General features: G+C 40.6%; 1 protein-coding gene across 11 annotated transcripts in view; it reads right to left on the bottom strand.

Moving 5' to 3' along the window:
- Positions 1–15806, bottom strand: part of CABCOCO1 (ciliary associated calcium binding coiled-coil 1) — a 393177-nt gene that overhangs the window by 14189 nt on the left and 363182 nt on the right. For 2 of the 11 annotated variants that reach the window (XR_012646279.1, XR_012646278.1), the window contains exon 10: positions 15528–15707. The exons of the other annotated variants lie outside the window; for them this stretch is intronic. The gene's annotated coding sequence lies outside the window, so the exon portion shown is untranslated. The remainder of the gene's footprint in view (positions 1–15527; positions 15708–15806) is intronic. 11 annotated transcript variants of the gene reach the window in all.

Below are 15806 nucleotides of genomic sequence, written 5' to 3'. Positions count from 1 at the left end.
CTCATTTATCTTACTAATGCTTCTCTTTGGAGCTGCTTTATTACCAAAATGCAGAATAAATAATCCTAAACTCCTCTGCTGGGAGTGCTTCCTTATCACACTGTGGTGTGCTCTGCCATGCTGTGGCTCCTTGTCACTCCTCATTTGTCCCTCTGCCAAGACAGACACTCCCCACCAGCTCTTCCAACTAGACTGGAACCTTATCTTCCCAGCGAGATCTACCTCAGCCTCCATTGCTCCTGGACTTCTCTCACTGTTCTCCTGCAGCCAGCTCTCAGGCATGGAAGTCTCGTCCCATGTGCTCCTCCAGTTGTTGGATGCAGCTCTCCAGTAAGACATCATCACTCTCCACTCTCTCTGTGGCTTTCGGAAGTTAGACAGCAAAACCCCATTTGCTGCTCTCCTGTTTCTCCCCAGAAGCTACCTACAACTTTCTTTCAGGAGTTTCCACAGTTCCCTTTATCTCTAACAGATCTTGCCAGCTCTTGCCCTGACTGACTCAGGTTGTGCTCTAAACACTCTCGCACCCAGTCTCTAACCCTCTTGGCTCCTGGTGCTCTTTTTAAGCCCACCTGGGGGTCAGCTTACCAGTCACAGGTACACCAGCCAGTGCCACCTTTTGTGAGCATCCCTTCAAAATAGCATCCCTCTCTTGGAATGCTCCAGTTTGGAAGCCTTGGAGAGCTGGGTTCTGAATATTCCATCAGAGCACATGTGAAAACATACAACTATATTTCCAGGACACTGCTCAGTTGGCCCCTTTTAATGAAACCTATTCCTCTAACCTGAGAAAACAACAACAATGAAACCTATGCTTACCAAAATGTGACCCAAATAAACATTATGAAATTTCTAGTTTTTAAGCAACAAAAAAAATTAACAAAATGTTTGCAGACAAAGGCCTGTTCCTGATGCCTTCGACACTGATGGCAAAATTCCTATTGGCTTCAGATGGAGAAAAATGTTCAACTTTGCTGCCAGGCTGAATCCACGTTTTTCAAAAATTCAAAAAAGAGTTTTAAATTTTGGGTTTGAACGATGGCTTCTTTCTGACTGCGTTTGAAATGCAGTGTTTTCAGCTGCAGAACTTGTTTTTCATCTACTGCATTAGTGCACAGACTTAATCAAGAACAAAATGTTACCAATGCTAAATTTTGTTCCTACATGCATGTATCAGTTCAAAGTTTTCCAACTCTATAAAGATCTCCCTCTGACATCTGACTCATTTCTAAACATTAGTACATTCTTTTCACTGTAAGCATACCAGGGGCAGGTGGTGGTAGTGGAGAGGAGACAAATGAACTCATATTGCAAAGAACTCTCTTACTTACTGGAAATACTACAGGGCAGATTTTAAAAATTAACATTCCTGCCATGTAGACAGCTATGTATTTTCCCCCCAAAACTACTATTTCAAATATACATTCTGTTTATTTTCTGTTATTTGATGTTAGTGGTGGGTTGTGACATTTCTTCTCCCTCCCCCCATTCAAAGAACAAGATCTTATCTCTCCCTCCCCAGTCCCCGTCCTTTACCCCAAGCCTATTTTTCTGAAACCTGACTTTCAGGTCAGCGTGCTTGTAAGAGATTAATTTTACACTGCTAGAAACACCAAGTGAAGTATTTCTGCTTTGACATGTGAGAGCCCTGTAATAATAGTACAGTTTTTCTAAAATTAAATATTAGAAGAAATTAAATCCAATCGTGGTTCATACTCCTATGGAAAATATTTCTGTTCAAAAGAGTCCTCCATGATATATGACTAAGTAAGTGAAAACACAATAAATATACAAGTTAAAAGCTCAGATTATTCAGGTTTTAAGGTTTATAACTAGAAGTGGTCTAATGTTGCATGCCTAATAATAGATTACTCCTATTACATTTCTAACCTTTATTTCTAACAGCTTTGAAGTTTGGCCATATAAAGACTGTTTGTAGAACCACACAAAAGTTAAAGCAAATATTACTCAGAGTGATTCATATGAGCAAGAATTTGCAGTGAAGGAAGAGGGGGTTTTTGTGTCTGTATCAAAGGAAATGAAATGTTTGCAATATTTTCCAGCTGATAAATTTATTAAAACATTTTAGAGTTACATACTATGAACACTGCTGACATAAACAGACTTTGACCTGAAGCAGATTATGTTAGACTCTGGGGGGGAGGCAGAATTTAAAAAATTCCTAGATTTCACAAATTGCCACAAGGTCAATGCAATCCTTAATTAACTGAATACATTAACAGATGCCATAACAGATATGCTAAAAAAAGAAAGAGCACATTTAATCCTCTGTTCTTTGTTTACAGACTACACTTTTTCAAATGAGTAACCCTATTTTCTTTTAAGTATCTATTTACCTTTGTAAGCTTTGCCTTGCAAAATGTTTTTGCATTGTTGCAAAAGAAATTAATTTGTTGCTAGTTGCCACACTGTGGCAGGATTTCTGCATAAAGAATGTAAGCCATCTATCTTTATGTTCTAGATATAGTTAATCTGGCAGTTAAAATACTTTGGAAACATTTTGATGACTTATCTGGAAAAAGTAGCTTTCTGTTTTCAAAGAAAACTCAGAAATGTATGCAGGGGAAGATAAAAGATATATGAAGTGTTTGTTTTAAGTGATACTATTCATTTAAAGATCATAATGTAACCCCACCCTAGCAATTATTGTGGAAAAACAAGACAAATCTCCTTATATAGCTTTCTGACACAGTCTTGATTTGGAAAACAAAATAAGTACATTGCTGTTAGTCTAATGGATTGCAAGCTGCTTTATTAGAGTCAGCTGAATCCTGTTTTGCATAAAAAAGAATTCTGTTTGCTATCAAGAACACATTTACATTAATAGGACTTTGACAAAGTAAAATAAAATCGCATTAAGATGATGTAAGTAGATACGACAATGAAATCTCTTTGAGAGAGTTTTGGCACACCAATTACAGTCAAGTCTCTACAGGAAAAACATATTTTTACACCGAGTATCCCTGTATTTTCAAGTTGTAGTGTGGCCAGAATTAAACGTTTGTTTAAAATATTTCCAGGAAGAATGAAAAAATGAATTTTGTTTTTTCCCCTTGAAAAAGATAGGATGTCTGATAAATCCAATTTTATTTTACAATTATACAAACAAGTTTTGTTTTCCTCCGAGCCTGTAATCATTGTGATTATTGCAAGGGACTTTCCAATATAGAGCTGCTGAAAACAAGGTTTTAGATTACATGGTAATTTAGGAATGCATGAAAAGCCAAGCAGTTACCATAATAGAGCTTTGCACAAGCTTCATAGCTTTTAGAGCAAAACATAACATATGTTTTGCGATTCATTAAAATGATTTTTTTTCAATTTTTTTGGGTTAGGGTTCTATCAAAATATTTTTGGAATCTAGTATTTGTCCTGAATGTATAGAAGCTTACTTCTCTTTTAAAACTTTGATGTCTCACTTTTTAGTTTAGTCATTAAAAGGAAGGAGTGATGGATGATAATAATTCTGTGGATTTTAAGAGTAATCAGACCTTTCATGTTTCAGTATTTCATCTATAGATATTTTAATATTCCTTTGGCCTTGTATAAACATTCTCCCTCCCTGAAACTGTATTACACAAGCTACTTATTAAGTATTAAAGAACAGTTGTTACACAAAAGTTATCATTTTGACTTTATATCAGACAATTTTTTCCTTAAATACATGCAGTATTGATGGATGTCGAAAGACTTATCTTTGTACATTGCCTTTTTAATTACACAAAGAATGCAGAAGCAATTGTTAGGCTTGTGGAAGACCTTTGTAGGGGTAGAGTATTTTCTCAAAAGCATTGTGAATTGCTTTTTCCATAGTTATCTAGTTAACTGTTACATTTCTGCTTTCTGACCTTTGACGCATTAGTGAAATTGCAACAACAAACACCAGGTGTCTCCACTTAGCTGAGCTAAAGCTTAAAAACAAGGGCACTTAAGAGAAAGCTTAGACTGTCCTTGACTTCATTGTTGCAAAATTGCATAAACAAGGAAGAGCCTATATATTTTCAGATACTCTTGCACCAGGATCATATTTTATTTTGTTACCTGATATACACCAGTCAGTCAAGGCAGGACATTTAAGTGTTCCTTATAATCTTAATTCAACCATTTGTTTTAAAGCTGCTACATTTTGCAGAGACTGGCAGCAGTTTTAAATAAAGGCAACAGGATGGATCCTAATGCTGCCAATTTCCTCTGACGAGTGAAATTTGGATATCATGTTAGGTGTGGTGAAGTGTATCCTATCAGCAAAAAAACACATCGCCATTTGTCTGATGGTATCAACATGTATGTGGCATGTTTTTTATTTTGGATTAATTTCCTGCATTATAAAAGTATATAATACAACTTTTACATTTTTAAATTATGCACTTTGTACAAAGTGATACATCTGAGTAGACATAAACAGAACTTGAATAAACCCCAAATTGCTTTTACTTGGTGCTCCATAAATAGAGTTAAACATTTGTATTTATTGTCTTTTTGTGTTTCCTATGTTGTCACTCAAGAACTGGAATGTCAGCAGAAAATATGACCAGTGGCAGCAAAATCAGTTTGCACAGAAGGGATTTAGACTAAGACTACAGAGACTCTCAGTGGCAAAATCCCAACCCATGTAAAACTCACCTGCTCTGGGTCTCATTTTCAAACTGGAAACATTCTTTGGGTTTCTCAAAAGGTTTGTTGACTTGAGAAACTTTTGATCAGGACTTGACTGTGCTTTGAGGAATATTTGTGCTCAGTTTAGATAAAATTCTATGATTTGTAGTTTTTAACTATAAATGGATGGAAAAAGTTAAATCACAGTTCACGGAGGTCCTATACCTGTGTGAACTAAAACATCAAACTCTCTTTCACTTGCCCATATGTTGTGAAATGGTGACCTTTTGCTGAAGTGCAAGGTTTGTTACCTAAGAAAGGCGCTGCATAGGAATGATTCTAGATTTTACCTACAGCTTCAGGAAGGCGCACTTTCCTGAAACAAATAGACAATGGTCAAAGCTGAGTCAAAAACACGTGTTTTGCTAACTTCAATTTTTTTCTGTTATTTGTTTTATATTATTGGAGCAGGGCTTTCTCCTGTGATAAATGCAGCTCTGCCAACACCCAGTGTGCTGTGACCTATTTAAAAATGCAGTGGTTTGGTGGGTTTAAACCCTTTTATATAAATGGAAATAAAAGGATAGTTCGGATGCTAACTGGGACTTTTAACCCTGATCTCATAAGTCCAATAGAGGGTAAAACAGTTTCCATGTCCCTTCACCTTTTTATGTTTATCATTACTGAAATTTATATTGTGATAGCATCTAAAGACGTTAGCGAGATCAGGGTCCCACTGTAGTAGGTGCTGCACACATATCTAACAAACATCAGTTCCTGCTCCAAAAGCTTGCAGTCTAAAAGACATGATTCAATCAATGGTCATTCCTTATCACAACCTTGCTAGTCTTCTTAGTCATAAATTATGCTTTAGACCACACTGTTTGGTCTAAACAAAAGATGCCTCCAGCTGGGTAGGGACAAATTATGCCTATAACACTGGCTAGGTTAATGACCTTTAAAAATCTAACCACTGTTTTCTATTATGTGATAAGGCAATAAACTCTAAGCATCCCCTAAATAGTATATTCACAGTTCTATCAGAAATCTTCTGCTCCTCTAAATTGAGAAAATGTATCCAACAGGGATGCATTTTTCAAATACTTGACAAAGAACAATCAGTTTAGTTGTCTCCAGTCTTAAATCAGCCTTTCTTAAAGTGCTTATTAACAATTTGGATGGGCTGTTAAATCGGGACATCAGATTCAGCTATTTCTGGTGCTTTGGCACAGTCCATTCTTAAAGAGACATTGCCAGGTTCTTTCTTTGGGCCCTAAACTGTGTCGATGTGACAACACTGATGTTGCTTCAGTAGTGCAGATATCTCCACTGAAGATAAGGCTTAAGACAGTCACATCCATCAGTGCTTCTAAAAGAAGCTTTTGTGAGGCAGACCTTGGACAACAAGGCTTAAAGAATCTGATGTTCACTTGCAGAAGAATCAGTGTGTGGGAAATTTGGCCTCAAATGCTTGCTTGTTTTCTTCTGTTGTATTTTTGAGGAAAGATTTTTAAACATCTCCTTGATCATACATACTATCGTTTCTGTTATGTAGCAGTCATGGTTTCTGTATGCACTTATTAAATTGAACTTCCTGACTTTCGATGGGATTAAATTTGTCCATAATAACGCACTGATTTTTTTTTTGAGTCTGTGGTGAACATAAAACCATACTAATATGAGAATGTAACAATTTTTGATTCAACATCACCAGACAATTTAAGGATCTTGTTAAGTAAATCTGGGAGTCTCGAGTCTAGTTTGTATTCCAATCTATGCTGTCTTCTACTTCTAGCTGAGGAAGTACTTTTACTCTGTCACTCCAATACCAACTTCCTCCCCGCATCTCCTTTCCTGCCTCATACGCCATGTGCTGAGGTCAGAGAAATTTCCTGCCAGTATCTGTAAGTGGATGATATTCTTTCAGTTAAAAATGCCTCCCAGAACATCCTATAGTGTCAAAAACCACAACTCAAAAGAACTAGGGGTGAGAATCCAGGATGTTCCTTTGACTAAGGCTATTTCCACTCACTGCTATTCCTACTGTTTGCTCCGTATTATAAGAAACAAGGTAAAACATTTAGTAAGTTAGAACTGAGGCTTCCCAATTAACCATCTAGCACCAGATGGAGAGATGGGTGCCTCAGGGAATGGAGCTTTGTTTCATTTTACACCAATTCAATTAATTCAATGATGTTTCCATTTATTAAATATTAGCCACTTTCATTGGCATCAAACGAGAGGTCTAGTTGCAGTATTATGCTTGCCTAGCTTTTCTGACTGCTTCAATTTACCTTGGAGCTCTTCTAAGAACAGCAGCTGTAATTCTTCCCCACCAAATGAGATAGGCAACTGTCAGATGGTGGATCCTGAGGCAGGATCCAAACTCGCCACTGGGCAGAAAGGCCTCAAACACAAGGGCTACGTCAACACTTGCCCAAATCTTCGAAATGGCCATGCAAATGGCCATGTCAAAGGTTACTAATGAGGCACTGAAATACATATTCAGCGTCTCATTAGCATGCCGGCAGCCGTGGCTCTTCGAAATTGCCACTTTTCGCTGCCATGCAGCTCATCCAGACAGGGCTCCTTTTCGAAAGGACCCCCAGAACTTTGAAATCCCCTTATTCCTATCTGCTCATAGGAATAAGGGGATTTCGAAGTTGGAGGGTTCTTTTCAAAAAGGAGCCCCATCTGGACGAGCCAAGTGGCAGCGAAAAGCAGCAATTCCGAAGAGCCGCAGCTGCCAGCATGCTAATGAGGTGCTGAATATGTATTTCAGTGCCTCATTAGTAATCTTTGACATGGCCATTTGAAAGATTTGGGCTAGTGTAGACATGGCCAAGAAGGCACATCACTGCAGCCTGGGGATCATGCCATGGCTGAGCAGGGAGTCACTGTTTCCCAAACCCTACTCCAACAGCAGTGAATGCAGAAATACTGCTTATATCCCTTGCCTGGAGTGCCTCCCTGCAAATGGGTAAGGGCTAGGGAAGATGGACTTCACCTCTGTGTACTGCAGAACAGGCAGCTCCTCTGCACCTTGTCACAGCGTACCTGTATCTGAAGCTCTGACCTGGACCAACCATTCGCCTCCTTTGTCTTTCTGGTACACTTGCCTGAGATCTTTTATTTTCATGAAGCTCAGCTGGGTGTCCCTGCTGTATCCTTGTTCCTCCACGCCCTGTGTAATTTTGGCAGCAATATCCGCTTTTTGCTTTGCCTTCACAGATTCTTCTCTTCACTCAGTAATCAGATGTTGTACCTCCTGCATGTTCCAATCTGGAGCGCATTTGCAACCCTGGGCATTCATGGTCAGGGGTGTGCTGCTGGGCTCAACATGCTGGTGCCAAGTTGGCCAAACAGAAAATTAAATTTAAAAGTTCCTGTGGCTTTTCTTGTGGACCTCGGAGTGCAGCAGAGTTGAAAGTAATGGGCAGACAGGTCACATTGGAGAGTCCACAAATGTCAAATTAAACAGTGGACAGTCAACCACAGATGGTCAAATTTAGTTCTACTCTTCTCATCAAGGTGGCATACCAAAGCTGACTTTAAAAGTTCTTCAGATTGGTGGAAGAGGCTTGGTAGGGTAGAGCCATTTATCATAAAAATCAACATAACGTGGCTAACTTCAAATTAACCTCATAGTATTGACCTAAGCTCAGGAGAAAGCATGTGACAGAAAACTTTGTCCCCAGTTCTCAAGGAGATCTGGAAAAAATCTTCCAGAAGAGAGCAGGCAAATTCTGAGTATGACCCTCCTTAAGACACCTTGTCAAAATTTCTTTTTTTGAGAAAGGCTTTTCACTATGAGTGATGCTCACAGCAAGACCACCCATCCCACCCTCCAAAAACCACCCAACAAAGGGAGACTAGTCAGAGACCAGGAAGCCCACTAATGACTTTGCTTTTGATGATGATTTTATGTGAAAGGTACTCAGTCACTACCATGATAGCTTACCCTGTATGCCTGTAAAATCCTAAAATAGGCAGAAAAACAGATACCAAATAGTTACGTAGGGTCAAATTTTCAACCCATCCCTAACTGGACCCTTATTTTGGTGACACAAAGAAATGCAAATGTGATCTTTTGTATATCTATAATTATTTGTTATTTGACAATGATTATGATGGTTTTTATTTTTTTACTGCTGTATCTGAAGCTCTGACCTGGACCAGAGCTTTGTCAATCCTTTGCTGATTCCATGCAGTGTTTTGTGGAGAAGTTACAAGTACAGTAATGAATCTTCATACACACTGTTTTCACTCAGTTAACATATCTAGGAGTTTAGAATGTACCATTACCAAAGACTGAAAACCACACACATCATTTTAAAACTTCAGGTTGTCTCTGAAATGGTCTCACTTTTGACTCCTCCTTCAATATGATGTTAAACAGAATTGTTCTTAAACATTTGTCTTTGGAAGGAATGTCAAGTCACACTTTAATTGATGGTCTGATTGAAAAACAGCAGTAAGACTGATAAACACAGTTGTATCTTCCTGGATACAGATCTTCTCGAGAGCCTCAGGTGGCACATATCACTCTAGCATCATTAACTTACATGGAAAACAAGTAGTCCTGTAGCACTTTAAACACTAATAAATTTATTTATTCATCATTAATTGATCTTTAAGGTGCTACAGGATTGCTTGTTTTTTGTGAAGCTACAGACTAATACTGCTGCCCCTCTGTAACTTACGAGGAGTAATTTTTTTTTAAACCAGATGAAGATCTGGCCCAGGTTTCACACATTGCAGATTTAAAAAAAAAACCTAATTGTGAGTGAATTTACAATACACAGTAAAGTACACACTCCAAGTAAATGGGAGGGGTTTTCACACTGACCAGATGGTAGGTGCACAGTTCCCTATGTGGGGCAGAGACAGGGGGGAAAACTCACCCACAGAGAGTCTGCTTATAGTTGGGTATCATGCCAAATACTTCCAAGGACCTGGCACAAACTCCATACATTAACCAAAGTTTTCTGAAGCATTTGCAAGATGTGAAAATTTGTCCAAAGTTGAAGAAGTGCCAATGACATTTCAGATGCAAATGTTTCTAAGAGTACCAACTGTCGACCTGACAGTTTAGGGTTGGAAGTTGTGTTGAGCATACATGCATCTATGCACACAAAAGACAGCTGTCAGAGTTTTGTTGCTACAGCAGCTGTTGCTAGTTTTAATTTCTATATATACACAGTTTAGTTCTGTTTCAGGTTTTTAATTAAATACTAGTTTGCTTTTGCAGAACCAACTTTTGGAACTCTGGGAAAAGCTGGAACACAGCAAGGGAGAATCCCCAAGCTAAAAGTGGCTGCTACAAAATCTATGGGATCACCATGGAAAATTTTCCCTGGGTTTAGAGGTCTGGTTTGTTAAGCTGGGAGTACCTAGTAGTTATGTCCAAACAGAGGGTCTTCAGCTAAGGTAATTATCAAGCTAATACAATCACAGTGTGAATGTGAAAACTTTTGTTTTCATTTATGACACTGTGTCATGAATGTTCTTCATGCAGGATCAATGGCATTTCTTAGAATTAGCGTTGGTTAGTTTCTCTATATAATTTAGAGAGTTTGTGTATCAGTCTGTCTGTGAGTCTGTCTGTTCAAGAACTCTTCCTAAATGGTAAGAGTCAGGACCACCAGATATGGTACACAGCTTCTCTTATTCCTAACTTAAAGCAAGGTCAGGGGTTCGTTGTGCCCAGAAAGTGGGATGTGCCTAGAATGGGATTGTTTTCCCTAACACAGAAAAGGGAGGGGACTGATAAGAGGGACAGTTACACTGAAGAGTGACCACTGAGGGTGGCTGCACCAGGAAGAGTGACCAACTGGGGTCAGAGTTCTTCATGTAGCCTGACAGCGGCCCAAGTAAATGGTCTCCCTGCCTCAACTCCCCCACCCCTCCAGCTATGCTATACTGGGTTCAGTCTCTGGCAACATACAGAAGGTTACCACCTGGCAAAATCTTAATGTCCTATGCATATCAGAATCATTCAGTGGACTTGTGAAATCCTAATAATTAGAACAAACTGCTTAAAGTGAGAAGAATGAGTGAATATTTTCAGAAAAAATAGAGTACCAGTTTGGATGAATGAAGCAGGATAAGCAGAAAGATTGGCAGGGGGAGCATGGAAGGAGAATCTGTTCCTATTCAGAAGGCTTTGGTTTAGTTTTCCGATATCTAAGCAACATGTTTACACCAACAGTAAATCTTCCCTGCAGAAAGGTTCTATTCTGCCATTCTCAGTGGCAGCAATGAGGCATAATGGCCTTCACAGCACAGTGGTGACCAAAGCAAGCTCACGATGGATGGGTGAAGGTTAATGGGCTGATCACACTCTACCTAGAGCACTTTCTGACTTCTTTGCCAGTGACTCCTCATTGGAATCACTGTGCCTGCCCAGCTATTGTGGTTCTGCTATTAATTTTCAGCTATATGTGCAGCAGCAGCAGCAGTCAAAAAGCTAATGTAATGTTAGGAAAGGGATAGAAAACAAGAGAAAAATATCCTAATGTCACTATATAAATCCATAGTTATCCCAAATCTTGAATACTGTGCCTAGTTCTGGTCACTCCATCTCAGAAAGAATATAGAAGAGCTAGAAAAGATTCAGAGAAGGGCAAAGATTATCCAGGGCATGGAATAGCTTCCATAAAAGGACAGACTGAAGATTAGGGCTACTCGTCTTAGAAAAGAGGGAAAACGAGGAAACAGGACAGAGGTCTATAAATCATTAACAGTGTGGAAAAAGTGAGTAGGGAAGCGCTATTTACCCTTTCCCAGAACACAGAAAGCATGGGCCACTATGTTTAACACAAAGAAAAATGTTCAATTAACCTACACAACCCATTGCCAGGGGAAGTTGTGACTATAACAGAGTTAAAAAAAAAGAACAATGCGAGTTCATGGAGGATAGGTCTATCAACGGTTATTAGCATGGAGAAGCTGGGATACACCCAATGCTCAACGTGCCCCTCCACTTGCCTTACTAGATACATTCTACTGAAGCTCTGGTTCCATCCACTGTCTCAGGATACTGGGCAAATGGATCATTAGTCTGACCCAGTATGGCAGGTTCTTTATTCACTCTCAGAACCACCTTAAATGGTAGGATTTTTATTTATAGATTTGGATGACACCATCTACATCTGCTGTCGTGTTCTTCCATTAGTTTGGATTCTGCTACTATGAAGCAAGTCTTTGTTCAGTACCAATGACTACTTCATGATGACATCATCCAACTCCATGGAAAAAAACCAAAGCTACAAGTAGCTGGGCATGTGATAAAACATAAACAGGAAAGATGGAACAATGCTACAAGCTCTATTGGTACAGCAGAGCTAAAATAGCACAATGCTGGTTCATTTGTGTTAAGCGCTGTTTGAGATTGCATTTAAATACTGCTATTTTAATAATTAACCTTTGAAACTAAAAAGATCTTTATTTTTCTCTATGAATCTATTAAATGTCTCATGCTTCTTATATATCACCTGTCCCTCAATTACTTGTTCGTTATGCTTCAGTCATCTATCACTGAACACAAAACATAGGGCCTGTGTCACTTTTCATTTGTACTACTGTTAACTGAAACAGTGGATTGATGCGGTGTGACAGAAAGCAGTGACTAGGCTCTGCTGGGCCTGAAAGGTTAGTGATGGCTGGCCCTCACCTCATTCTTAGAGAGATGAGATCAAAGTTGAGAAATTCAGTACTGGGGCTCTGATTGGGAGTAAACCTGTTGAGCTAGCCCTGTGAAAGGCTTGCCTTGTATCAGCTTTTGAATATAGATCACCTGGAGTTAGAGCCTTGCTAAGGACTATTAAGAGTCAGAGCTCCTTCATTCAAGTAGAGCTGGTGCAGAACTTTTTAATTCTTCAGCTAGTTTGGATCCCCTTCGTGTCCTGCTGAAGAGTCAGCCTAGGAAGAGGCTGTGAGAAAAGCCTATCTGCAGGCCACCCCAGGAAGAAGCTCATGGGTACAGCAGAGGTTTTGAACAAACCAGCCTCATCTGGGCTGGAACCCAAAGTAAGGAAACCCAAGCTTGTGTCCTGTGTGCCCCTCCCCCCAACTCCCCGAGCATGGGGCCTTGAAGTCCCCAGAGCCACATGCTGGTAGGCCTAAAAACTGGACATTAGCCCAGACCTCTGGTGTGACACTACCAGATTGGTAGTGTATTGATCTTGAGCTTCCCCATAAGAGGCAGCGCTAAAAGGCTATGTCTTCATGATACAAAGGTATCCTGAAATAGCTGCCCACATCTATGCAACATGCCCATCATCTTGAAATAGTTTTCAAAATAATAGGCACACTATTCTGGCTTCCCTAGAAACATTGCAAGAGGAGCACAGGGATATCTTGAAATAGGACTTTATTTAGATCGTGTCACATGCCAAAATAGTCTATTTCTAAATCTACTCAAAATAAGCTACACAATTTGCATGCTAAAGGAGTAGAGGCATCTACACCATGCCCTGCAGCCAATGGGTCACAGGCTTAGAAAGCTTTGGCAAACTGGGTTGTACTCACCCCAGCTAAGCGTGCACACCTGTACTCTCTCTTTTCTTATGGAGGCTCTTTGGTGACTCAGCCCTGTGGCTGTGTGGCTGAGTCACACACAATCTGTGCAAAATAACACAAACCTCTTCCAAGTCTAACACGGCCTCTCTTGGTTCCCTCTCTAATGTCTCTCAGTCTGGTCTCACTCTGGAATAGAGCAGCGCCCCCAGTGCTTCCTTTGTGAAGGCAACATCTTCACCCTCTCAGGGCCCTTCTGGTTCTAGCCTTTTGGCTGGGTCACTCTAGTCCAAATCCCCCCCATCACACCCCACTTTGGGATGCCTCAAGATCTGGGCTACTTCCCCCAGTGGCTAATGGGGATGGGGAGCGGGGTGTACCTGGTCCCATGCTCTACTCTAGGCTCCATCCAAGGATCTTTTAGATAGTAGCTGGCTGCTATGTCTATTCCACTGCTATGTTAATACCTTCGCTGAAGCTCTGTGCCATCTTTGTCCTTACCTCTTGACTGTGTTGTGTTTGCCGGGAGCTCGCTGCACTGGCACTGCTACTCTTCTGGTCAGCCACCTAATCTTCACTCTCTGAGTGACACAAAGCAACTAAATACCGCCTCGCTCTGCAGCTGCTTTTATATAGCCTACTCAATGCCTGATTGGCTGCTTCCCTGCAGCCGCTCTAGCCTGCTTGGAGGACCTCTCTATGGTCCTCCTTTTTGGGGAAAGGTGTGGGAAGACCACAAGGCTAGACACAGGGCCCAATCCACCCCATCACACAAACCCAAATCCTTCTGAAATGCTGAGTTAGTTTCTAACAGGTTATATTTCTGGTAGATCAACTTTTATAAGCCCCTTTAAAATAAGTGACTGATCATTATTTAAATAATACAGAGAAAGTGGAGCAATACCCTTAAAATATATGAATCAATATCTCTACCTCATTTTATAATCTCTACCTAGACAGTCTCAAAGAAAAGCATATGCTGTTGTACATTACAAAAGGACATTTTTAAGCCTCTAAATAGATGAACTGTAGATTCCCCCTCCACCTCCATCAAGCCTAGAAACATTATTTAAAAAGTGAAGCAAAAAATGAAAAGAGAAGAAAAAGAAAAGATAAGCCACTTTTCAAATAGAGTGACACATCAGAAACAATTGTCTGAATTTCCAAGGTATCAGAGATCATCCAGAATTCACTCTGTGGGTGAGGGGGGGAGGAGGAAGAGAGAGAGAGAGTGTATGTGTGTGTGTGTTTTACCTACTTCAGGATCATAAGATCAGTCACTTTGGTGACATACTTTCAGCTCAAAGAAAGAGTCACAAGGAAAGCAAGGAGCTGGTGCTCAAGATACAAGCTTAAAAGCCAGTTGGCTGGGAGAACATGAACCTTGTTTACTTCCAGAGTGCACAGAACAGTGAAACATCATCCTACAGAGACAACACCATGCTGTACAATGCTTAGTAGCCACACACCACAAACATGTAACTTCAAGAACTCCTCTCCTGGAGTGGGTTCTCATACTTTTCCAACATTTAGGAAATTATCCCCCACCAAAGGCCATACTTTTAGACAAGTTTTAAAGAAGGCATCTTGAATGTTCAAAATGTCAATGTATTTTCTTTTTAATACCAAAACCAACCAACCAACCAAACAAAAAAATCCCCCCAAACCTAAACCACTTTCCAATAAATAAATAAAATACTTTCCAACCTGTGGAGAGGAAACATTTCAAAAGGAAGACTCTGTCTACTAGGGTTGAGCAAACTTTTCAAAACAAACTGCAAAGGGGGTCAAACATAGTGGCTTGGGGCTAGGGAACTGAACCTGAAAATTCCAGTGACCAATTTGCTTCAGTTCCTGGATGGGCCGTGGGCTTACCCGTGCTGACTATCACTCAGAGTGTGACTTCACAACCATTGCCAAAGAATGAAGAAACTATCTGATTTTACATGATCCATGACTTAAAATATTTTCCTGGCACACCCCCATAGATAGCAGGGAAGAGGGACCCTCTTTGTTTCCTTGGTTTTATGTTTCTCCAGAACTCCTGCCTACCATGTTAATGATCTATTGCTTAAGACCTTCCTGAGTATTTGGGGCCAGCCCTAGAAAAATGTGAGGCCTAGGGTGTGGGGCTCAGGGCAACCTCCCCTAGTGCCCAAGATGCAGGGCCTAGAGCAATCCCCCTGCCTAAGCGGGGCCCCCACCCCATCTTGCCTCTTCCTACCTCTTCCTGAACCTGAGCAACATGAGCCGGGAGGTATCAGGGGGCCTGGCGCAGGGTGGTAGCAAGTGTTGCCTCCTCCCACGCTCACTGCAGGAGCTGGAGCAGCCCAGCAGCCTGCTCCCCTCCACCACACCATCCTTTCCCAGTCATCTGTGCTCCAGTTCACATTTGGGCTGCGGCATTCTGCTTCCTGTTGTGGCGGCAATTCTGAGCACATTGGGTGGGGAGATGGATGGCAAGGCAGGGTGCAGCAGAGCAGGTTGTTCCAGCTCCCATTTCCATGGATGAAGATGAAGATGCTAGTCTGTTCTCCAAGAACATTCTCTTACCCAGCAAGTCCTTCATCCTGCAACACACTCAACTGAGATACTACTGTACTGAAAGAAAAACACCTGAACACAAAGCTATGTCAATTTACTTCTTGGGCTTATCTAACCTGGCACGT

This window comes from Carettochelys insculpta, chromosome 7, assembly GCF_033958435.1.
Source record: "Carettochelys insculpta isolate YL-2023 chromosome 7, ASM3395843v1, whole genome shotgun sequence".
NCBI lineage: Eukaryota > Metazoa > Chordata > Testudines > Carettochelyidae > Carettochelys > Carettochelys insculpta.
The sequence above is the reverse complement of the archived record's forward strand: the minus strand, read 5'-3'. Positions and strand labels throughout refer to the sequence as shown.